We start from the raw sequence: 24,336 nt of genomic DNA, 5'->3' as shown, positions 1-24,336 counted from the left end.
TTCAAAAAGCACGACTATCTATTACTTGGGGTGAAGATTATTATTTTACTTCCTGCATAAATATAGTTAAGCTATAAAAGTAAGTAGCTCTTTTCCATGTTTTGATAGCCACATTCAAGTACTGTGGGGCATAGTCATATCAGCATTACACATTTTCCCCCTAAAAGAAGACTAACTCAAAGAAGATGCTTCAGAAGAAATACATGGAAAGCGCCGAGTATCTGTACAGCAAATTTTAGCTTTTAGTGTCCTCTCTAAGCCACGTGCTATTTTAATAATACATTTTTCGTCTTCACCACACCCTGTGTAGGTGACATATGTGTTACTGTCTTGTACAGATGGGGAAACTGAGGCATGACACCCTTGACTCAGCTTTCCGATGGGATTTAGAAACAGACTTGTCTGCATGACCTCAGCGGGTCCCCTTCATTCTTCGTGACGCCTATAGGAATGCTCCTGTCCTTTGCTCCGCAGCCTAACTCGTCCTCCGCCCAGCCCCACCCGCCCAGCTCTGGAGCGCCGTCCCCAGGGAGGTCCCGCGGGCCCGGGTCTGGCCGCCTCTCCCCTGCTGGGTCAAACTCCCTGGTCCCCGACGTGCGGGCGGTCCCCCGCCCAGCGCCCCCAGCGCCGTGCAGGCAGATGCAGCCCCGGCGTCTAGCGGACAAGGCGGTGGCAGTGGCGGCGGCCGCGGCGCGGCTGGAGGTGAGCGGGCCGGGCACCCGTGGCGTTGCGGGGGAGGAGGCGACGGTGAGGGGACGCGGGAGGTTGGTGAGCGGCTCGCGGGCGACGCCTGGAGAGCGAGCGGAACGGGCGCCTTGGGGCCCCAAGCGCAGAGAGACATGGCTCCGCGCGTCCCCGCCGCCGCCGCCGCCGCTGACTCGACACAATCGGCGGGTCGCGCGGCGTAACCGCGGGTGGGCGGCGGCACAGAGCCGCCTCAGGAGCGCCGAGGGTCGCGGCGTGCGAGCATGCCGGCTCAGAGGCGAGCGGAGGACGGCCGCTGAGACGCTCGCCGGACCGGGGCGCAGGGTGGGCCCCTGACGCGCGGCCACCCGCCTTCCCCGCGGCGCGCACTGGCGGCTCCGGGCGACTGCGGGGCGCGCTCCCGCCTCGGCCGGGTCCCCACCCAGCCCGCCTGCCCAGGTGAGTGTGCGGCCCGCGCCCTGCGCCCCGCGCCCGCGCCGCAGGTAGCGGGCGGTGGCTTTGTCTCGTTCCCTTGCGCCCTGGCGCGGTCAAGCATTTGACATTCTGCCCCTGAAGCGCCGCGATCCGGCGCCGGACGCGCCTGCTGATTCGGTGATCCCCGGGAACTGGGACTTGGGGGCTAGTGTGAGCATCACTCGAGGGACAGGAGGAGGCTTCGTTTGCTTTCTGTTTGGAATGTGTGGTGAGCATCCTCTGCTGGAGCTTGGGGCCTGGAGCAAACCCGGGCTGCAGATTTAGACGTAGACGTTTGGGAGGACGTGCAGCTGCAGAGGTCTGGCTCCTTATGCCTGGTCTTCTCCGTTAGCGGTGCTCAGCTGCCTTTCATTTATTTTGATTAATTTTAGGGCACCGTCACAGACACAGTTATTTCTTTGAGAGCTGGGAGTCTTTAGAGTCAGCACAGAGAGCTCACGAGTAGAGTTATAAGGATTCGGTCAATAATAAACTTGGAAAAGGACAGCGTCGGTGATCGTATGGAAAGAGGTGGACAAGAGGCAAACTTCACCGCGGCCTTGAGCCTTTGTAGATAAGATTTCTGCTTTGCTCTCCTAGAGTCATGCAAACTCGGAGTTCTTGTACGTATGCCTTTGCAAAGTGTAAAACTTATTTCTTTTCCTTTTCTTGAAAATTTTCTTGTATTTTGTCATTTAGAAAAAAAAATAGAGTAACCAGTAGTCCTTTATTAGAAACTGTAAAAAAATTGGTGTATTTGTTTGCCTTGTAAATATGATTTTCTTTTTACTGCTTCTCCTATTCCCTGAAGGGCTCATTTCTTCTATTGCCTAGAGAGTCAGTCAACCTTTCGCTCTCCCTTCCCCTCCCCCAACAGATGGCTTTATGTGCCAAGAGCTTATCTTTAAAATGTTACTCGCATTACTTACAAACAAAGCAGGCTTAGTTCTGAAGTTTGTGTCTGGAGTTATGAAGACAAGAGGCCTAATGGGATAGGAATATCATTAACGGTGTAAAGATACGGATCTTGCTAATCTGTTTGGTCATCAGAAGATTCCTGCAGAGATTGTTTATATAGTGTGGGACAGATGGTGTCCCTAGCAGACAAGAGAAGCCAGGCAGAAAGGGGCATTGTACTCTTTATTATTCCGAGGTGGAACAGAGTGGGTGAAAGGCGAGAAAGACATAATTTCGACCTCTTAAAGGAGACGTTTTTTAATACAGCAGCCTAACCCACTTCTTTCTTTTTACCATTTAAAACCTTGTCATTGAATTGTTTGTTTTACCTCTATGTTGGTTAGTGTAAGACAGTTTAAACAATTACAGCAACACAGATGCCTTTGAACTTAAAAGTATCTTACCACTTTTTGGAAAAAAAAAAAATAGTCCCACTTCTCTTGGCCCTTGCATGTATTTGGCACCTCGGACTCACAATGTCTCCCAGCTGCCAGGACTTCAGTTTCATCCGCATCAGTTTGAATTTGTTTCTTTCCTGCCTCCTTGGTGGGTGGTCTCACCCGGTGCCCAAACTCTTACCTATGGCTGTTCCTCTACCCATGATGATTCACCTGCCCTAAACAGTAGCTTTTTTATGGCCCTATCACAGGTTGGGGTGCCTCTTGGGAGGGGGTCTTTGCTAAGCACGGGGATGTCAATGAGGAACTTGAAGTTATCCCGAACATTCGGTAATCTGGATGTACGTTTTCTGCTTCTATTGCTATTGTATATTTCACTCTCTAGATTGCAACTTGATAAAAAAAATTGTTTTCCTTTGTCATGAATGTGAGGGAAAATATTGTAGTAAGGTGATGTTTACCAGCCACGTGACTAACCTTAATGGTCAAATAGAGTATCATTGAGTTGAACAAGAGGCTTGAGGGCAACTCTGAAGAACTTGGGCAGTGTGCCCTAAGGAGGAAAACAGTCATTCTTACTCTTTTGAGTCTTTTGCACCACTGACCTTAGCAAGTGAAAGAAACCCAAGCAAGTTGTTATTGTAGTTGAGGACAGATACAATGGCTTGGAGTCTCCTTCTTGGAGACTGTGTTTTGTAGGAAAGATGGCTTTTTGGCTCTGCCTCGTGTTGGGTGTACTTGGTCATCAATGCAATGATCTGATATTTTAAGTCCTTGCTATTAAGTCTGTGTCTGATGTCCACGTCCTCGTGTGGTGGTCATTTCTGTCATGAATTGCTTCTTTAAAAGAAAATATGCTTGCGTCTTGCCCTAGGCTTGGCCTGACTTGTTGTGCTCAATGGTGAATTGCTGCCCATTTCCTTGGAAAGGGAGGAGGTGATGGGGACCTCTTCTTGTGTTGGACAGGGGCTAGCAGCAAAACTACTTTGTTGTTATTAGGGCTCGGCATGAAGCTTAGCTGTGGCAGCAGGGACAGGGTGGCTTCTTCAGGCCCAGGAAACTGTACCAGGAGGTGAATAATGTGAACGAGAGGTTAGAGGGGTGACCAGACCTTCTGATTTGCCTGTGATGGTGCCAGTTTGTCACTACAAACTTTTATAAGTGTCATTATGTGATCACTCTTGAAATTAAGGAGTTTTGGCTATATTTAGCAGTCCTCTCTTGACCCTGCTTCCTCTTTCTTTTTTCTCTTCTTTTTTTCTTTTTTCTTTTTTCTTTTCTTTTCTTTTCTTTTTTTTTTTTTTGAGACAGGGTCTCATTATATAGTCTAGGTTAGCCTTGAATTTAAGATCCTTTTGCTTTATCCCCCAAAATACTGGGATTATAGGTGTGTACCACCATGACTAGCTGACACCACATTTCAAGTCTTGCTCAACTGACGTTTATTTCTTTTATTTCTTAGCCATACAGTAAGAAGATAAGAAAATATTTGAACCTACAAAATAGATAAAGGAAAAGACATAGTAAGGACAATAAAATAACAAGATAGCTTGATTTTTTACACATGTCAAGAGAGAAGCTGTGCTAAGTCACAAATTGTCTGTCATGGTCCTAAGGTCCCATTACTGTCTTCAAGACAACAAGAATTACCTCTTGTCCTTTATTTAAGACTGACACAAATTAGGATGACCTGTGATTTGGGAGGACAGTTGCACCAAAACGTGCTTGTAAACTGAGTGTTTACATGGTGCTCACACACATGAATGCCCATTGAACCATCTACTGTGAAACAGTTCTTGGGCATTTATCGAAAGTCCAGAACACAAATGCTTCTGTATAGTCTTGACTCCACATTCTTGCAGTTTGGACAAGAAGACAATAGGAGAGCTTTTGTTTTCTGTACTCTCTCCTATCTCTGGTTGGATTTGGGTCTTAGTTTTTCACGTGGAGCACATAAGAAAATATTTGGTGCCTCTATACATTCTGTGCAATTCTGTTGTACAGGGAACCTTGTTGAGGGTTTGGGCTCTGTATATATGAAGCTTGTGGTACCTGCTTCTGTGACCTTTGCTAAAAAAATGTGTCTGTAACAGTTCACTAGTAGTGCTGGACCTACCAAAGTCCTCAAGAGCTTAGTCAGCATGTCCAAATGAGAATAAAATTATGTATCTTCTTTGTAAATAGGATGATTAAGTAGGGTTTTTTGTTTGTTTGTTTGTTTGTTTTGTTTTGTTTTGTTTTTTTTTGCCAAGGGCATCTTTAAGAGTCAAATGTAGAACGAGCTGGGAGGAACAACCAAGCCAACCAAGTGGTCTAGGTCAGATTCCTAAGTTATACTTCTCGGTGCTATGATCAAATACCTTACTTTAGGAAGGAGGGGTTAATAGGTTTATAGTTAAAGGGGAGGTGGGTGGTTAGACAGCCAGGATGCAGAGAGTGATGAATACTCCTGTTTGTCTGGCTTTCTACTTCATATGTAGTCTGGGACCTCAGCCCATAAAGTTGTTCATCTATATTTAGGGTGAGTTTTCCAATATCACTTAAGCCTGCCTAGAAACTCACTCCTAGAAGTGGCTTGAGATTCATTTCCATGGTGATTTGATTTAAAAACCCAGTAAGTTTACGGTTAAGATTAAACGTCACACCAGGGAAACCGGCATCAGCGGTCCTCCTAATTATGATCCAAATCCAGAACTTGGGGAGCTGGAGAGATAGATGCCTTGGCGGTTACAAATGCTTACTGTTCTTGAAGATGACCTGGATTTGGTCCCTAGCACCCAGTCAGGTGGCTCACAGCTAGTCCCAGGGGATCCGACATCATCTTCACAGGTAAATTCACACACACACACACACACCCACGCACGCACGCACGCACGCACGCACGCACGCACGCACGCACGCACGCACGCACGCACGCACACTGCATTGCACACAAACCCAGGCAAGCACACATACATATACATGCATAAAAAAGAATAACTAAATCTTAAAACGTCAGGGACCTGGGTCTTTTATGGGGCCTTGATTGGCCTAGGACTAGAGGTCTTCCAAGTGCTAGGATTATAGGCATATGATTCTACACCTGCATTTCAGATTGCTAGTTTTTATATGAAGACAGTTCATGTGATGGGAAAATATCCTTAGGCTCTTCTGGATTTGTTTCACTTACATGTTTATGCGTGTGCTTGCATAGATTGGCAGAATATCTATAGCTAAATGTCTATTGTGTAGATAAAGCAAACCTAAGGTGTGGTCATTAGAAAATTGCATACTTCATCTCTTTTCATGGCTTGGCTTTTAAACCGATTCTCTGAATCTAGTCTCTCCAAACTTCAAATCAACTCTTGAGCTTGTCTGGTTTTACACCATTTGTTGGTGTAATGTTTCTGCTTAAACTTTTGACAGTTTATGGTTTTCTGTTTAAGTCTTTTCTTTTCTTTTCTTTTTTTTCGGAGCTGGGGACCGAACCCAGGGCCTTGCACTTGCTAGGCAAGCGCTCTACCACTGAGCTAAATCCCCAACCCTTCTGTTTAAGTCTTAAAAAGAAAAGATCCAGAGGCAGATTGGTGGCTACAAAATAAAAGAATTTCATTTGCTCATTTATTCACTCGACTGGGTTTTTCTGAGTTAATGTTTGAGCTTGGTGCTGACTGTATATCAGCGAATCAAATAACGAATACTAACCATGGGGAGTTTTCATCTTCCTGAGACAGACAGTAGGTCAAATAGGAAATTATGCAGCACGGTAGAACAGGGCAAATGTAGCAGAGCGTGTTTCATGGAGACTGTGACCTCAACCGGAGACTTAGAGGGAAGCAGAAGAAAGTATGAGTAATGTGCATGTGCATGTGTATACGTATGTACACACACACACACACACACACACACACACACACACACACACACACACTCGGGGGAGAATTGTAGGTAGAGGAAACAGTCAGTGCAAATGTCTGATCTGTAGGGTAGGATACGTTCAGATGTGCTCAGAAATCCACAAGGAGACTTGTATTTATGCACTGTGGATACCCAGGGATCAGCAGTGAGGTCAGAGAAATGACATGGAGTGGTTGAGCCTTGAGATAGGAGAGTAATTATGACTTCAGCATGAATCCTATTTTCTTAAAAAAAAAACCTTTCTAACATTTATTTCTTTTTATTGTATGTGTATGGATTTTCTGCCTGCGTGTGTGTCTGTGCATCACATGCATGCCGGGCCTTTGGAGGCCATAGAAGGGATAAGATCCCCTAAGGACTGCAGTTAGAAATGGTTGTGAGACATTATCTGTGTTCTGGTAATAGGACCTAGGTCCTCTGGAAGATCAACTAGTTTTTTTTTTTTTTTTTTATTAACTTGAGTATTTCTTATTTACATTTCAAATGTTATTCCCTTTCCCGGTTTCCGGCCTACATCCCCCAAACCCTTCCCCCTCCCCTTCTCTATGGGTGTTCCCCTCCCCATCCTCCCCCCATTGCTGCCCTCTCCCCAACAGTCTAGTTCACTGGGGGTTCAGTCTTGGCAGGACCCAGGGCTTCCCCTTCCACTGGTGCTCTTACTAGGATATTCATTGCTACCTATGAGGTCAGAGTCCAGGGTCAGTCCATGTATAGTCTTTGGGGAGTGGCTTAGTCCCTGGAAGCTCTGGTTGCTTGGCATTGTTGGTCATACGGGGTCTCAAGCCCCTTCAAGCTCTTACAGTCCTTTCTCTGATTCCTTCAGTGGGGTTCCTGTTCTCATCAACTAGTGTTTTTAACTAGTCCCCATTATAATTTTGTAAAACTCATTATAATATAAAGATTGCATTTGTGGCCCAAAGACAGTATATACAGCCCACATTTTGTTACGGTCCATTTCATGCTTCATACATATTTCATATTATTTGTTTAGTTTTCAGTTGTTAAAGCATGTTTTGCTATTGCTCTCTGTCCTGCTTCCCTGTGTGTATATAGCTAGGACTTCATGTGTGTTAGGTAACCAGTCTACCACTGAGCTGCATTCCAAGTCCCTGCAATTGCCATGGTATTTCTGTTTCATAAAATTTGACTAGTCGTTCAGGAATAGTCCACAGAAGTATAGCCACAGTGATAAAAAGATCGACTGAACATATCCCATTTGAACTCTGAAATCTGAAATGCTTTAAGTATAAAATATTTTGAGCACCATGTGATTCTTCAAGTGGAGAGTTCTAACCATGACGTGGTGTTCAGTCTGTAATGATGAGCATGCCATGGTCCAATGTGCCATCAGCATGTATAGGAGAGCAAATCTCAATGGAAATCTTAAACACGAATCTCCATGCATTGAAAAGAGGTATCCGTGTAGTGCATGTGGAAATATGATAAACTGAAAGCTTTTTTTAAAATTTGGTTCATCATCCACTCATTCTTCTTGGGAGCAAATCCTTAATAAAGCTCGCTACAGAACTGCCCAATAGTGGTGTGAAGCCATGGACGTTTTTGTGTCGTTTTCAAACAAAGCACAGTGGCTTCTCTGTTACAGCACTGAAGTTTTCCAGGACAGGCACACAGTAATGCTTCTCTAACAAGTTTCGTGTGCTATATTGCTAATGGCAGGTAGGAGACCATCGCTCTACCAGTCTCACTGAAGCGCTCCTGTGGTGAAAACAGGTATGGAGCTCTCGCTGAAGGAGTGTTAGAGACTGGCATTCTCCTTAGAAACCAGAGTTTTCAACGGCGTTTCTTTGGGAAGTGATGTGATTGGCTGCTATATCAGATCGCTGGACCAGAGTGAGAAGAGTGTTTATGGCCAAGTTCACGTTAGCAGATACATTTTCTCTACATGAAACACCCATGCCATGCAGAGAATGAGTCAGCTTTGGCATTAGTTCAGGGAGGAGCGCTCCATGATGCTGGTTTATTTATCACTGAAAACTTGTGCTCTAAGGGAAGAGAGGTTTTCCTTTTGGTTAGCCACCATTTATGAAAGATGCTTCGGAGAATGGTAGGACGCTGGTTTATACACAGAAGAATTCTCTCTCTCTCTCTCTCTCTCTCTCTCTCTCTCTCTGTGTGTGTGTGTGTGTGTGTGTGTGTGTGTGTGTGTGTGCACGTGTGCGCACCCGCGCATACACCATGGTGCACATGTGGAAGTTGGGGTCAACTTTGTGGAGTGAGTTCCCTCCTTCTACCTTTGTGTGGATCCCAGAGAACATGCTCAGGTCGCTGTGTTTGCAGGACAAGCACCTTTATTTACATCTTTATCCTCTGACGTGTCTCGGTGGCTGAGGAGTCTGAAGGCTTTGTGACAACATTGTAGCTAGACGCCGACCCCGTGCTACCAGCTTCCAAGGAACATGCAGCATGTTTTAATTTTGAGGAAATGCTGAACAAATCCTGGAGACTATGGATACAGCAAGATGGTGGTACCTGAACTTCCGACGTACTGTGGAGCCGATGGGGAAGGAATAGGGAAGGCTTGTGTGACACTTTATCTGCAAGATTCCTGTTTAAGGAAGTCCTGGTCGTGGTGTAGCTGAGAACTGGCTCCTGTTCTAGCAAGTGGCTCATCTCAATCACAGTAAACCATGACAAGGATAGGAAAAGAAGGGGAAATGATAACGACATACACGTTTTCATGTGAATTAATTTGTTAATTCATTTGCTGAGTGTAGTTTTAAAAACACATTACCACCTTTGCTCCCGGGGTTGCTGTATGAGCTATGGCCCCTCCCGGCTTTTGTTGTTGTTGTTGTTATTGTTGTTGTCATTCTACCTTGCTTTGCTGGGGGATCGGTCACAACCATCCCATTTCCGGCTTCTTTTTCTACTCGCCTTTGCTCCTGGAGGAGTTGCGTTACCAGCCCACTCCCGAGACCCTTGAATAGATAATTCAGACAGCTCCGTTATCTTTAGAACTTGACTCTAGGCACAGTTGCTGGGCACAGATAGCTCCGTCTGGAAATACGTGCCCTTACCGACTTATTATCTGTCTCTCCCTCCACCATAAACTTAGTGGCTTGTATCAGCTAGCGTCCCCCGCCGCCAGCATCCTTGGCCCTTTTGGAAGCCACAGGCCCTAGCTTCCCTGAGACCTTACATAACTGCTGCTTTCTTCTCGTCCCAAAGCTTGGCAGAAAAGCCCCCCTCTCTTTCCCTGTGTCTTCTCTTCCTCTTGGGACCCAAAAGTCCCACCTGTACCTTCTGTTCAGCAATTGGACCCAGGCCTTCTTTTCTGACAAGTCAAGAACTAATTGGGAAACAAGACCTTAGTGACAGAACCTCCCCTTACATTAGATTAATTAATCAATTAATTAATGAAGGTCCACAATGACCCCAAAAAGGTCAGGGAAGTAATATTTTCAGACGTGGATAGTCTTTCAAGTAGTACACAGTATTTTTCAGTGATTCACTGGAAGACTAGGTGCTCAGACAGAATGCAGAACTGGCAGATTGTGGTGATAAAAGTCAAAGACAAGGGTATTTGATATTTGAGAACAGAGAGAGAGCTGTGGTGGGAGGAATCCCAGCAGTTACCTCCTAGGTGGGAAGTTATGCAGTGCAGGTAGAAGGCAGGAGGGTGGTGAGTGAACACGGCCTTTCCTGTGCTTTTGCTAGAGAAATGGACCTTATGCCAAGTGTTTCCGGACTTGGTCTGTGTTGGCCTTGGCCTTACCTACGAATGAAGAATGATCACCAGTGGTCTTGTTACTGGGTTTTCTCTGTGTGTGCCTCCCCTGGATCTCCCTTCAGTCTTGTCTGTCACTTCCTCCCTCTCTTCCTCTGTTAAGCCTGGAGTTGGCATATTTAAGCTAGAAAAGACTTTCCAAGCTGTGTTATCTGTCATGCTTGGATGGTGCTATTCAGGACAAGGCGGCAAAGAGCTTCTAGGAAGGGAAATGTGCACTTTCCCCAGCTTATCTACTCCAGCCAACAGCTCAAGCACACATTTATATTTAACCCCATCTTTAGGAAGGTGTATTTCTTCTCCTCCCTCTTTGGGCTTTAGTAAAGATGGGGTACTTGCCCTTGGTCTAGTAATTCTAGTGATGGTCATTATCTAATGCTGTGGAAAAACTATTTTTCTTCTTTGCACAAATGTTGATACCTTATGTGCTGGGTTCCATGCTATGTGGGAAATAGCACTAGAGGTGAGAACAAGCAGATATGCACTCATAAGGCACATGTGACGAAAGGGTTAACATTCGCTCAAGCTGTTCTTTATATGGCTACTGTTATGTGAACTGTTATAAGAACTTTTGAATATATATTTGAAATATTCCATGGGGAAAGGAAGAAAACCAGATGGCGGTGTGGTAGGGGGTTTGGAGAGTGGTCTTGGCAGCGAATAAACCACAACCAAGGACTCTTAGATGCAACGGCTGGGTCAACCTGGAATGTTATTCGCCACCCACCTGCTGGAGAAGGGGGAAGGGCAGCTTGGACAGGTTTCAGAGAGGAAACACAGAGAGGGCAAAGGAAAGAAAATAAGACCCAAGAGAGCTGAGAACCAGGGATGCTAAGGCCAGAAGAGCGCCCCAGCAGGGAGCCAAGACCAGAGAGCGCCCCATCTGGGAGCCAAGACCAGAGAGCGCCCCATCTGGGAGCTGGTAGGCTTTACCTTGTGTTTATAAGGAGACTTCCACACAGCCACAGCCTTTCCACCGCATTTGAGGAGTGACTGCAGTGACTCAGGTATCCATGTTGTGTTAGATGGCAACCAGAATTTTTGTCTGGCAGTTGAGGAAAATCTGAAAAGGCCCAAGAGACAAACTGTTAAGACTTTCTGCAAAGAAAAATGCCTCATCTGTGGTTGTTAAGGGTGCTCACCTGGTTCTTGGGAGCTTGGTCCTTTACACGGCCTCTGGTTTTACTTCAGGTGGCTCTTCTTCCAGCCGGTCAATACCTCAGACTTGTTCTTGTCCAGTGATTCCGCCACAGGAAGGATCTGAATGCCTATCAATTCTATCTATTCATGTGTCTCCAATTGTCTTTTGATATACAATCGAAAAATAATGGTTTTCATTATGCCCCCATTCTGAAGAGCTTACTCTCCCAAAGACATTTCTAGAAGGTGAAGTAGCCTCTTAAATCAGTGATTGACAGCAAGGGTGGGGATGAGGGTTGGACAGCAGTGACTTTACTTAGACATTTTCTTCTTTGATACTGATATTTACCTTCTTTCCATTGCTATTATTTATTGATTAGAAATTAAGAACTAGTTATTTTGCTGTTTTGGGAAGTTGTTTCCCATTAATCTTTTGCTATTCAGAATGTAATCATTGTGAACACATGAAAGTCTGGCCAGACTGTATAATGAATGCCTAGTATTGATCAGATAGAGAATATGCAATAGTCAATATGTAAGAGCTGAAGGAGCCATTTCTTTTGTGGGTCTTTGTGAAAGGCAGCTACGAATGCAAATCAGATGTTAAGTTGGTACAGAATGCTAAAAGGTGAATATTTTTGTAAATGTCAGGCTATGATTTGGAGCCCTCACTCATTTATATAACATTCTCTCAGAAAACTTCCATTCTGAGTCTCCTAGCTCCTTTCTGTTGAAAGCGGTGTGGCTCACGCTGGTAGTGTCGACATCACTCTTAGCCTGGCTCCTGGACCTCCTGACTTAGAACCTTCACCTTCCACATATTAAATAGTCCGTTTACTTATTAAATGGACGTGTAAATCATGGATAACACACAGCTGTAAATATCACAGGGTAACGTGCTTTGATGCACAGATACATTGTGTAATGTTTAAAGTTAAACCTACCTATTTCCTCAAACATTTATCTTTTGAAAGTTCTAAAAAAAAATTATTGCGTTGAGAATTTTATACACAAATACACTGTATTTACGTCATTTCTACTTCTCCTGTCTCCACTCCAATTCCTCCTGTGTTCCCCTGCTACATTCTCCCCCCAGATTCATGTCGTCTATAACAGTCAAACAGATGACAGAAAGACAGATAGGCAAATGCACGTGTGTGCGAACACACACACACACACACACACACACACACACACACACGTGTGAATGTACACAACCCACTGAGTCCAGCTAGTTTTGCCAGTACGTACATGGGTTTAGGGTTGACCACTAAGGCTAAGGCACCTAATGTGATTTGTGTATCTTCTCAAGAAACATCTTTTTAGATCTGTTGCTCACTTTAAAATCAGATTTGCTATTGAATTTCTTGAGTCCCTTTTGTTGAGTACGCAGTTTAAATAAGATACAACACATATTATATTCATAGAAACTTTTGAGAGGCATTTTAAAAATTCATCAGTTTTCAGAAATCTGGGAGAAACATTTACTCCAGAGCGACGAGTGTTCATTAAGGAGGATTTCACTGACCTGGGGGCGAGGCCTCAGTGCCTTCTGTCTCATGGTCTGGAATGGGGCTGCTTTGCATAGGTGCTCTCAGGCTGAAAGATGCGTTGGTGAGAGTGCCCAGGGTCATGATTGTGGAAGATAAGCAGACTTTAGGCATGGCCATGGGAAGGTAGAGAAGCTGTAAGATTGAAAGACTCGGAGAGGTGGTAAAGACACAGTGTGGGTTTGCTGCTTAAACCGAGCAATACAGGGAGAGGCCTTCCTCTGGAGATTGAGCACAGCCCTGGCTTGGGTTTTCTGAAACGTCATTATCTTCAGAGTTAGCTGATTGCCAGAGTTCAGAACCCCTTGGATCGTAGACCTGCAGCTCGCTGAAGTGGGTGGGGATGCCAATACTTGGTATGTCCCACTGGGGCCAGATTTTTAAAAACAAAGCTAAAAATGTATGTATGTAAGGCATCTTGGGTGCAGCTCATTGAAAAGTAATTACAATGCTTTAGGATTAGCTCACGCCAAAGAAAGTTCATGTGCTGCCCGCATCTGGTTTGTAAGCTCTGTTCAAACTCATCAACACATAGCAGATGATGACAGTTTTTGGCGGAGACAATGTAAGTCACCAAAAAGTGAGCTACCCAGTGAGCAGTGAGGGACAGGGATGATAAGACAAAAAAAAAAAAAAAAAAAAAAGGACGCTGTGTTTGCTTTGACGGCTCACCTCAAGGACCTCAGTAGGGTTTTGGAAAAAAAAAATATGGAGGTGCCTTAAAAGCCTTAAAGAGTAAAGCCTGGGTCTTGTAGATGCTGGCAAGGAACCAAGCTTGGGGTGGAGGCAAATAGGGAAGTAGAGACATGGGAAGAAGCTAGCCCCTCCATGTTAGGGTGAGCACTGCAGCAGGGCAGTCATGGGTCCAGACCGTAGCTCTGGGATACCGAGGTAATTTAGCTCGTCACTGATTGCTGGCATTGGGTGACTGCTAACGTACAGAGTCTGCCACTGCGCGTGTGAAAAGTAGGAAGGAGTCAGAACTTCATTCTAGGAGTTTGCTATTCATTACTTTCTTCTTAAGCTAAATTCCTCAAAGACAAGGGCAGTCTGTTATTGGCCTTTATGGTGTAGCCTTTCGCATGGTCTGGATCCATGAATGGCCGTTGAGCTGAACCGACTATAAAACAAGGTAGTTTATTTTCTATCTTGAAAATTGTTCTATAGGAATTCTTTTTTTTTTTCCTGCTGGTTTAAAAAAATTAACATCTAGGCCAGGTGGTGGTAGTGCACACCTTTAATCTTAACACTTGGGTGGGAAGCAGAGGCAGGTCGATCTCTGTAAGTTCAAGGCCATCCTGGTCTACATAGTGAAATCTAGGACAGCCAAAGCCACACAGAGAACCCTGTCTCAAAACAAAACAAAACAAAGTCTTTATTAAAATATACACTATAAAAATTGTCATTTTAAAACAAAAATATAAAGCATTTTGAAATATTGATGGGTCATACTTTTCTTTCTTTTATATTTGAGGTAGAGTCTATGTAGCCTGGGATGGTCTTCAACTTCATATATAGCTAAAGATGGAGTCAAACTTATAATTCTCCAGCCTCACCTTACCCTCAATTGAAATTGTATGTGTGTACCTCCATGCCTGGTGTGATGGTTTGTATATGCTTGACCCAGGAAGTGGCGCTATGTGGAGGTGTGGTCTTGTTGGAGTAGGTGTGTCACTGTGGGCGTGGCTTTAAGACCCTCACCCTAGCTGTCAGTCTTCCATTAGCCGCCTTCAGATGAAGATGTAGAACTCAGCTCCTCCTGCACCATGCCTGCCTGGATGCTGCCATGCTCCCACCCTGATGATAATGGGCTGAACCTCTGAACCTGTAAGCCAGCCCCAATTAAATGTTGCCTTGGTCATGGTGTCTCTTCACAGCAGTAAAACCCCGAGACACCTGGCAATGAGTCATACTTTTGTTGAAGAAAATTTGGTCATTTTCTTTTCTTGTTTAATTATAAAATACATTTTACTTTTAGTTGACTAAAATCTCAATAGTTTAGTAAATCAAATGGTTTATTTAAAAATTATTCATTCTCTCTCTGTCTCTGTCTTTCTGTCTCTCATCTCTGTCTCTTTCTCTCTCTGTCTCTCTGTCTGTCTCTGTCTCTCTCTGTGTGTCTCTGTGTCTGTGTCTCCTCTCGCTCCTCCCCTTTTTCCCCTCCCCTTCCTCCCTCCATCCATCCATCCTTTCTTTCTTTCTTTCTTTCTTTCTTTCTTTCTTTCTTTCTTTCTTTCTGGATAAGCCTTTTTCAGGTTTATTCAGGCACAGTTTACTAATAGCAATCACACATATGTAAAGTGTGTGATGTTTTGATATACACACACGTGCTGTGAAGTCATCATTGTGGTCATGCTTGTTAGCACACTCATTGTTCAGATCCTTAATAACTACCAGTTTATATCTCCACTAACAGTGTATCCAGGTTCCATTTTCTCCATATTCTTAAAATTAAAAATTACAAGAGAGAGGGAGGGTAGATACATAGGTATGCATGTATGTGCAGAAATCTGAAAACAACTTATGGGAATTGGTTCTCTCTTGCCACCATGGGGGATCTGAGGTTCAGACTCAGGTTGTCAGACTTGGTGGCAGTCACCTTTGCCTGCTGAGCCCCCATATAGTCCCCCTTTCCTCCATATTCTTGTGAATAATTGTTATCTTTTGCTAACAGTTACTCTCATGAGGTTTCCCTGGTGACAATGATATAATTTTTTTCATGTACATCTTGTTCATTTGTGTATCTTTTAAGAAACTATTTCTTCCTTTGGTTCCACTCAAATCTGATGAGTTGTGTCTTCTGCTCTTTAGTTGTTTGGGTAGTTTCTGTATTTGGGGCATCAATCTTTCGTCAAGTGCATGGTTGTCTTTGAACTCTACTACCCTTGTTTATAGAAGTCTTTTAAGTTGATGCCACCCACTTGTCTCATTATGACTGTGGTTTGTGCTTTGGCGTTAGACCTGAGAGGCTGTTTCTCAGACCAGGGCTCAGAGAATTTCCCCAAAGAAGCTCCATGCTTCTGCATCTTAGGATTAAGTCTTGAGCCCCTTTTGAGTGAGTTCTTGTATCTGACGTGAGGTAGGGGTCTAATTTTGTTCTGTGTATGAACATCCGGTTCCCCCCACAAATGTGTACTGTTCTCCATTTTATGAAGGAACCATACTGTTTTGACTACTGTGGCTTTGCGATATGTCTTGAATTCAGGAATGATAGCTTGGATTTGTTCTTTGTGCTCATCAGTTCGACTGTGATTGTTCAAGCTCTTCTGTGGTTCAGTCTGAAGTTTAGGATTGTTTTCTGTTTCTCTGAAGGATGCTCCTAGGAGCTGGGCACAGTGGCTCCTGCCATATGAACACATGGGAGTCGGTGAAAGAAGACGAGGGCCACCCTGGGCTACACAGTGAGTTTGAAGCTGGCTTAGGATGAAGAGTCTCAAAAACAAAACACAGTAACTGAAACGACAACCACAAATCCCAAAACAAAAACACATACACAGCAAGAGAAAAAGAAAGGGAAGAAAAGGAACGCAAAACCACAGATTCTATCAGGTCGTCCGATCTGTATGGACTCTATAGAACTTCTTGGGCACCGTGGACATTCAAACAATCTTCATTCTTTTAGTCTGCACTTGTGAGTTGTCTTTGAAACGTGTCCCCTTCAGTTCTCCTCTGTAATGTTTCATGATTATCCGTGTGAAAGTCCTTTATCTTGTCAGTCACATTTATTCATATGCACTTTACATTTTTGTTCCTGTTGTAAAGTCTGTGAGTGTACATTATCATGTCCTCTGCGAGCAGAGATAAGTTTACTCTTATTCCTATGCTGGATCCTCTTCTCTCCCCTCTCTCCCCCTCTCCCTCCTCGCTTCCTCTGGGTGAGTTGATTCTATGCTAAATTAATTTCCATAATAGATGCTTTTGTTTCGTGTGCCTTTTTCTTCTATGCCGTCTCGTCTCCTGGTTTAGCAATAACCTGTTCCTTTTCACTGAGAGCCATCTTGATGTGTGGGGGAGCTCACGGGTTAATCCTGTGGACCATCTGGGCTGTTTTCTTCACCTGGATGTGTCTCCTGACTAGAGACTCTAAATACAAACCCTCCACTCAGCATTATTCTGCAGGTTTACGTATGCGGTGCAAATATTAAACACATTTTCTGTGTCCCTGACACTGTGCCCTGGCTGGCCAGGGCACACCCACCAGCCCCATCATTGTCCTGCCAGTGTGACACATACTTCTTTAGAGTGACCCTTTGACATACTTTGGGGCTTTTGGTGCATGTATAAGTTTGATGTCATGGGCAGTACAGTGTTCATAAAGTGAACCCCATATAGGAACCTTTTGATTGCTGGGATTTTGTGAGGCCTTCAGGAGGTGAGTAAGCAGTTTTCACACATCAGCTCAGGCCACTTACTGAGTGGGCACTGAGTCATGTTAAATAAAGACAAGTCTTGAGAATAGGTTTTTTTTTTTTTTTTAGATAATCACCAGGTCAAATAATGGCCGGCCCTGGTGACACCCTGCCCCTCTGAGAAGCGCCAAGCTGTCCTGACTCCCGAGAGCTGTTTTCATCTTTGCCAGGGCTGTCAGGTCCTGGTTCCCAGGGTGCTGTGATACTGCAGACAGAATGCTGGGGATAGGACGACTGTAAGATCCCACAAGCACTGTCCTGAGACACAGCCACAAAGCACTGTCCTAAGCCCTGTTCTCTTGACTAAGGGGACCTCCTGCTGTCAGTTTCCAGAGCTACAATGAGCTAATCACAAAATGACAAATACTGTGTGTGTACACTTACTCAAGCTATCTCTGTTAACCAAGCTCAAAGACGCAGAGAGTGGAGGCGGGGAGGAGAACATACGTTCCTGTCATCCTGCCTCTTGGGTGGGAGAGGTAGGAGAATCAGGAGTCCTAGATCATCTATGGCTACACAGTGAGTTCTAAGCCAACCTGGGACACACGAGACTGTGTCTCACAAGCTATCGGTTGTGGGGATGGGGAGGTGGGATTGGTCAATCAGGAAAGTTACTTGTTACACAAGCATGAGACCCTGAGGCCTATCCCTAGCACCTATGTAAAAGACAGCCAGTCCAGGGGAGCTAGGGACAGGAAGATCCCCAGAGTGGCTAGCCAGTAAGCTCCAAACCAATAAGAAATCCCGTCTTAAATGTTAAGGTGAGAGCCCCTCTGACAAAACAAAATAAAACAAAACAAAACAAAACAAAACAAAACACCAGAACAAAACTAAAGACTGGAAGAATGGAAATCGCTGTTTGTTTAAGGGGAGCAGTCTCAGCTGGGCTAGAAGAAGAGTCTGGTAATTGGTTCTGTGCTATGGGAACATTGCAACTTGCTGCACTGTACATTTAAGAATGGGTGAGATGGCCAGGAGTGGTGACTCACGCCTTTAATCTCAATTCTTCTGAGGTAGAAGCAGGCAGATAACTGTGAATTTGAGGCCAGCCTGGACTACATAGCAAGTTCCAAATGTGTTGCAATACATGGACGTCTAAGTCTCCCTGCACTCTCATTGTCCAATTGTGACAGCTTAGTAAGTGGGCCTTTTGGAAGTAATTGAATCACAAGAGTAGAAGCTTTGAAGCTTCATGAATAGACATATAGGGCTAACTAGTTCCTTTGCAGCCAACCAAAGGCACTACGAGAAGACAGCTGTTTGTAACCAAGATGAAGTGGCCTCACCACCAGCCCTAAGATGCTGGTGCCTAACCTGGGACTTCTAACTTCCAGAATGAGGAGACACAGAAGTGCTTTTTTAATGTTTGTCCTTGTTGCTCAAACAGTGTAGTTCAAGAGGTTGAACCCTCAGGCTGGTATTGGGAAGTCTAGTACCTACGTCTTAGCTACATTCCCAGCCCCTCCCCCTCTGCTTTAAAACTGAATGCTGTTCCGCTGAGTGTGTAGTCCATTTTGTTTATCCATTCATCTGTTTTGGGACGCAGGTTGCTTCCATCTTTAGTTATTGTGAATAATGCTTCCACGAACTGGAATTACACGTGTGTATTTGAGACTCCGCTTTCAATAGTTTTGAGTATATGCTTGACTTGTAGCTTTGTATGGGAGCATCTACAGAAACAAACAGCTTGCCTGGGTTTTTATTAATAGGCTAGTAAATGCTGCTGTGGAAGAATACATCTTTTAGTAGATATGACTAACCACCCTTTTCTGGTTGTTCCCAGACATTAGACATTACCTCACTTGTCCTATTTTTCAGTTAAACTTTATTTGATAAGGTTTGTTAAGGTTATCGAATGGATAAATCACAGAGTTAAAAACAATCCGACCTCTGATTCCTGATTAGATTCAATGGCCATCTTTGTAAATAAAGGGAATAAAGAAAAGTTATTGCAATTTTTTTTGAATAAGCAGCTAACAGCATTTCCTAGTTTAAATTTCACTGATGAATTAGCAGGTTGTCAGGAACCATGGTGCAGGAGGGGCTGCTGCTGTCGTCATGGAGGGAGATGTAGGTGTGGCACTCACATAATGTAGGGAGGTAGCATACATTGGTGAGGTAGAGTGGGTGAGAGGCTCACATGTTGGGCTCACACGTACTTTCTGAAGGAACACCTAACCGCTGCTTCAGATTGTTGCCCTAAGATTTGAGATATGCTCCTTTTCCGAGAAAATCCAGAATAGCTTTTATTTGAAGTCTTATGTTTTACAAAAGGGACAAATAGCTTGAAAAAAAAATGTAAACATTTAGCTGTCTGCCCACGTACACTGTAAGCTGTGTTTCTAATTCTGATAGGTTTGATGCCATGACAGATCATGGTATTCTGAGAAGGTGGACTAAAATTTTTATGAAGCAATTTCTCATGTTGGAAAGGACCGTAGCGTCCCTCAGTCTCTCTGTTTTATTTCCTAGCTAAGAAACCAGGACACTGAACAGTGATGACTTCTTTTACTCTCTGCTAAGTTCTTGGCTTGTTATTAAACACGCAGGAGGGGGATCGTCCCAGCTCCTCTTGCTGGGAGTTGAACCCAGGGCCTCATGGACCTCCCATAAGAGCTCTACCCCTGAGACGACTCCCCTGCCCTCATCGGCATTTCTTGTGTCATTTGTTACTGTGGGTCACATTTCTGCGGCCCTTTCCCACGAACTTCGTAACGTTATCTCCCATGGTCATCACACCTAAAACTATAGATGATTTCATTCAGTGCAAGGAACAAAAGGGAGTTCCAAAGAAGTTCACAGCTGAAGTTCGCACAGCTGGATGTCAAGTGTTGTAGTGCGTCTATAACATTTTCTCCTTCAGCCTGGGACACAGCTGGGGCAATAATTCCGTTGGAGCAGCAGGCACTGTTGGAGTGGTCTCAGGTAGGCTGGGACATAAGGTCCCTCTAGTGACAGAAATGATATTGGTTCCTTTCCTAAAAACCTTTAGCGTCGTAGAAGAAAAATGGCTCAATCAAAAGTAGACTTCTTAAGTGGTGGGGGAGAACAGAGCGAAATGAAAAGATGAGTAATGTGGGAAAGCCGACAAGAGGTGTTTGTTTATGGAGTTGACATTTGTGGTTGCTTCTATTTCTGTATTCTTTCCTCATTTCTTTGTTTCCTTCCTTCCTTCCTTCCTTCCTTCCTTCCTTCCTTCCTTCCTTCCTTCCTTCCTTCCTTCTTTTTATTCCTTAATGCTTTTGTGCCACTCTTTGCTGTCTCCCATTGACTTTTACTTGGAATTCTAGCCTCTGTTCTGGGGTGGGTCAGAGTGAGGGAAATGGGCTGTTAGCTTTGATGGTTGAGGGCAGCGAGGCTCAAGACCTTTCCCACACTATTGTGTTGTATTAGGAGAGCACAGAAATAACTAGCACGACAAAGAGAATGTTCCTGGAGGGATGCGTGTCCTGTTGTTGCCCCCCACCCCCACCCTCCATTCTGAAGGGAAACACACAACTTGACCTTGAATGGAATTTTAATGGAGTCTTCACTAGATCTGGAGATCAAAAAAAAAAAAAACAAAACAAAAAACAAAACAAACAAACAAAAAAAAACAATAAGAGAGAACAAACCTAGAAAAATATGTAAAACCTATGATTAAAACAATTCAGTGCTTCTCAAGGAAACAGGGTTGAAATGCATTTTATCAGTTCCTTTATTTTTAGATATGCATGGCATTAGAGTAAAAATAGATTTTTCTGGATGCCTGCGATATGTAGGATTAAAACATTATCATGGCTAGAGATGTAGCTTAGTAGTGGTGACCAAAATTCTCAAAAGATTATTGTGCTCATGGTTTTAGAGGGTTTGAAAACGCCATGATGTCAGGAGTACGTGATAGTGAAATGCAGCCTCCCCCAAATTACTTTTTTCAGTTAGCCCCTACCTTTACACTTCCAGCAACTCCCTAAAATAGCGCCATCCCATAATGATGAGGTGTTCAACACGAAAGCCCCTGAAGGATTTTTCCTGTTCAAACCTCAGTACCCAGCATACGCAAAGCCCTAGGTCTAATCTCTAGTATGGAAAAAGACAAAACAAGACAATTTATTTTCTTCCCAGCTTTAAATATAAAATATTTTATTTCTCAGTTCCCAAAATATGAGGTTTTTAGTATTTTTTCTCATTTAGGGAAAAACAAAATCAATGTACAGACATGCTAATGCATCCTACTATTGATGCTTTTCTTGCGTAAGAACAAGAACATAATTACGGCCGGGATTTGTCTGTGGCCTCTATCAGTGTGTGATATTGTGATTGAACACTTAGAGTGGCAGATTTCTTCCTGAAGCCGCTGAATGCTCCTTTTGGAGCACTAGGTTCTGCTGTATAGTCTACTTCTGGGTAACAGATGACAGATTTGCCAGCAACTTCCCTGCGACAAACAAGGGCTTGTGTTATGACCCTTTAGTTAGCAGTGTCTGCTGTCTTGTTACCAGGAAGCCAACAGCTAAGCTTGTGCCTTACACTTTATATTCATGTAAGTTTACCCGGCTCCTGGTACCGGGTCCTGTGATTGGGTGAGCTGAGTTACTGTCATGGACAGCATAGTAACCCAATAAAGAGGGAAGCTTCGTTTTGTCTTCTCTCTTTCTCTCTTTAGTGCTTCTGTCTTCTTTACAGCCAAGGTAGACAGGTGGCTTGGGTGCACAGGCCTGGGGAGCACGGCCTGGGGAGCACTCCTGAAGTCATCTGTTGCTCTGTGTCCCTGTCTGTGTTCCTGTCATCTGTGTGGTGGAAGCTGCCCTGACTTCCACACATGTTCCATCCCGAGAGAAGATTGCGCCTGACCCTTTCTCATGAGCCTTAGTCTGATGACACCTCTAGACAGAAAACTAGTACACACGAGCATATTGGGAAGCTGAGTCTTTGTAACAAGAAAAGGAGAGATTCGATTTGGGCAAGACTAGGGTCTTGTAATCTGCCGCTGTTACGTGACAGTTTCTTCACTCCTAAAATGTCATAACTGCATCTGCTTCAGAACTGAATTTGAGGGTGACGGAAAGGGGTACAAAGCAATTATTTATAGATTTACCAAATACAATAGTCTTAATAAGTGTAGGCTTTTAATTATGAAGGTATTTAGTAAAAATAACTTTTCTTTTTTGTAATCCAGTGAGTTTAATTGGGATTGCTTCCAGGAACATGGGTCATTCTCTCTGTCTCTGTCTTTGTCTCTCTCTCATTTAGAGAACTTATAACCAATTCTCACTTTACTTCAGGAAAGTTAGACTATTTTAAGCAGTAAAAGACACTGAACTAAATATGTGGAGACAATGGATATTATAAAATAACAAGTAAGTTTTTCAAACAGTGTTATTAGTGGAACAACTTTTCACAGCATTTCTTAGACTGTTTTTTTTTTTAAATGTAGACAAAACACAAGTAGGTTTTGGGGTAAGTAGTCCATTAGAGTAATTTAATTTCACTTGCAAAAATTTCTAGTTAGTTTTTTTTCCTCTTAAAATGGGTCATTGCTGGAAGCAATTCGTTTATTTGGCAAGATATTTCTCAGCATATGGATTTGCTGTAGAACTGAAAATTCTAAAATGCCCAAAGCAGGTTTAAGGTTGTTTCTTGGTATTTGGCTGATGGATATAAACTATAAATTCCTTATCTAACTTGAAGGAAAACAAAGCTCAACCATACAGAGTTGGAGAGAATGTGCTTATATTTTCAACTGCTCGACTCTTGGTAGGAAAAGTAGCTAGTGTTGTGGCTAGTTGAGCTACCCGTAACACGATGGAATGTTTAAATCAATAAATACCAAAATATTCTTGAATCATACCATTATTTTCATAAAGAGACAACTTTATTTTGGTTTCCTTATTATTTTTAGCCTCTCGGTTGTTAAAGATTTTTCTTTTTCTTTTTGAGATGAGGTGTCTCAATGTAGCCCAGGCTGGCCTGAAATTTATCGCATGGTTGAAATTAATATTGAACTCCAGTTCTTTCTGCCTTAGCTTGCTGCGTGCTGGGTTACAGACATGTATTGTCATGCCCAGCTCGGTGCTGTGTTTTTTTTTTTTTTTAAGTTAATGTTGTTAGGAGATAAGGATGAAATGTGACTAGAATTCATGGATTTCCCCTACTTTCATGAAACTGTATATTAATATGGTTAACACAGATTCTGTATCCATTGGACATATGTTTTAAAAAGTCAAGATGGGCTGTGGGATGGTTCAGCAGGGGAAGTCCTTGCTGAACAGGCCTGATGGCCTGAGTGCAATTCCCAGAAACATGTGGAGGCAGGAGAAGAGAACCAACTTCAGAAAACTGTTCTCTGATGTCCATACACATGCAATGGCCTGTGTGTACTGACACGTTCCCTACACGTACACATGCACGACGATGATGGTGATGGTGATGATGGTGGTTAGTGATGATGGTGATGGAGGTGGTGGTGATGGTGGTGATGGTGATGGTGATGGAGATGGTGGTGGTGGTGATGGTGATGGTGGTGATGGTTGGTTATGGTGATTGAGATGCTGATGGTGGTGATGGTGATGGTGATGGTGATGGAGGTGGTGATGGTGGTGATGGTGATGGTGATTGGTGGATGGTGGTGGTGGTGATGTGGTGGTGGGATGGTGATGGGGGTGATGGTGATGGTGATGGATGATGGTGGTGGTGGTGATGGTGATGGTGGTGATGGTGATGGTGATGGAGATGGTGGTGGTGGTGATGGTGATGGTGGTGATGGTTGGTGATGGTGGTGGTGGTGATGGTGATGGTGATGGAGGTGGTGGTGGTGGAGAGTGGTGGTGATGGAGGTGGTGGTGGTGGTGATGGTGGTGATGGTGATGGTGGTGGTGGTGGTGGAGGTGGTGGTGGTGGTGATGGTGGTGATGGTGATGGTGGTGGTGGTGGTGGTGATGGTGGTGATGGTGATGGAGGTGGTGGTGGTGGTGATGGTCGTGATGGTGATGGTGGTGGTGGTGGTGGTGGTGGTGATGGTGATGGTGGTGATGGTGGTGGTGGTGATGGTGGTGGTGGTGGTGGTGGTGGTGGTGGTGGTGATGGTGGTGGTGGTGGTG

General features: G+C 44.1%; 1 protein-coding gene across 3 annotated transcripts in view; it reads left to right on the top strand.

The window, feature by feature from the left end:
• Positions 1–532: 532 nt before the first annotated feature.
• Positions 533–24,336, top strand: part of Hecw2 (HECT, C2 and WW domain containing E3 ubiquitin protein ligase 2) — a 374,703-nt gene continuing 350,899 nt past the window's right edge. The window contains exon 1 of one of the 3 annotated variants that reach the window (XM_032901104.1): positions 533–702. The gene's annotated coding sequence lies outside the window, so the exon portion shown is untranslated. Of the gene's footprint in view, positions 703–1,207; positions 1,782–24,336 lie in introns of those variants that run through there. The other 2 variants (XM_032901106.1, XM_032901105.1) reach the window with 2 other exon arrangements.

The sequence above is a fragment of the Rattus rattus genome, chromosome 4 (genome assembly GCF_011064425.1).
Source record: "Rattus rattus isolate New Zealand chromosome 4, Rrattus_CSIRO_v1, whole genome shotgun sequence".
Classification (NCBI taxonomy): domain Eukaryota; kingdom Metazoa; phylum Chordata; class Mammalia; order Rodentia; family Muridae; genus Rattus; species Rattus rattus.
This window is presented reverse-complemented; position numbering and strand designations above follow the sequence as displayed.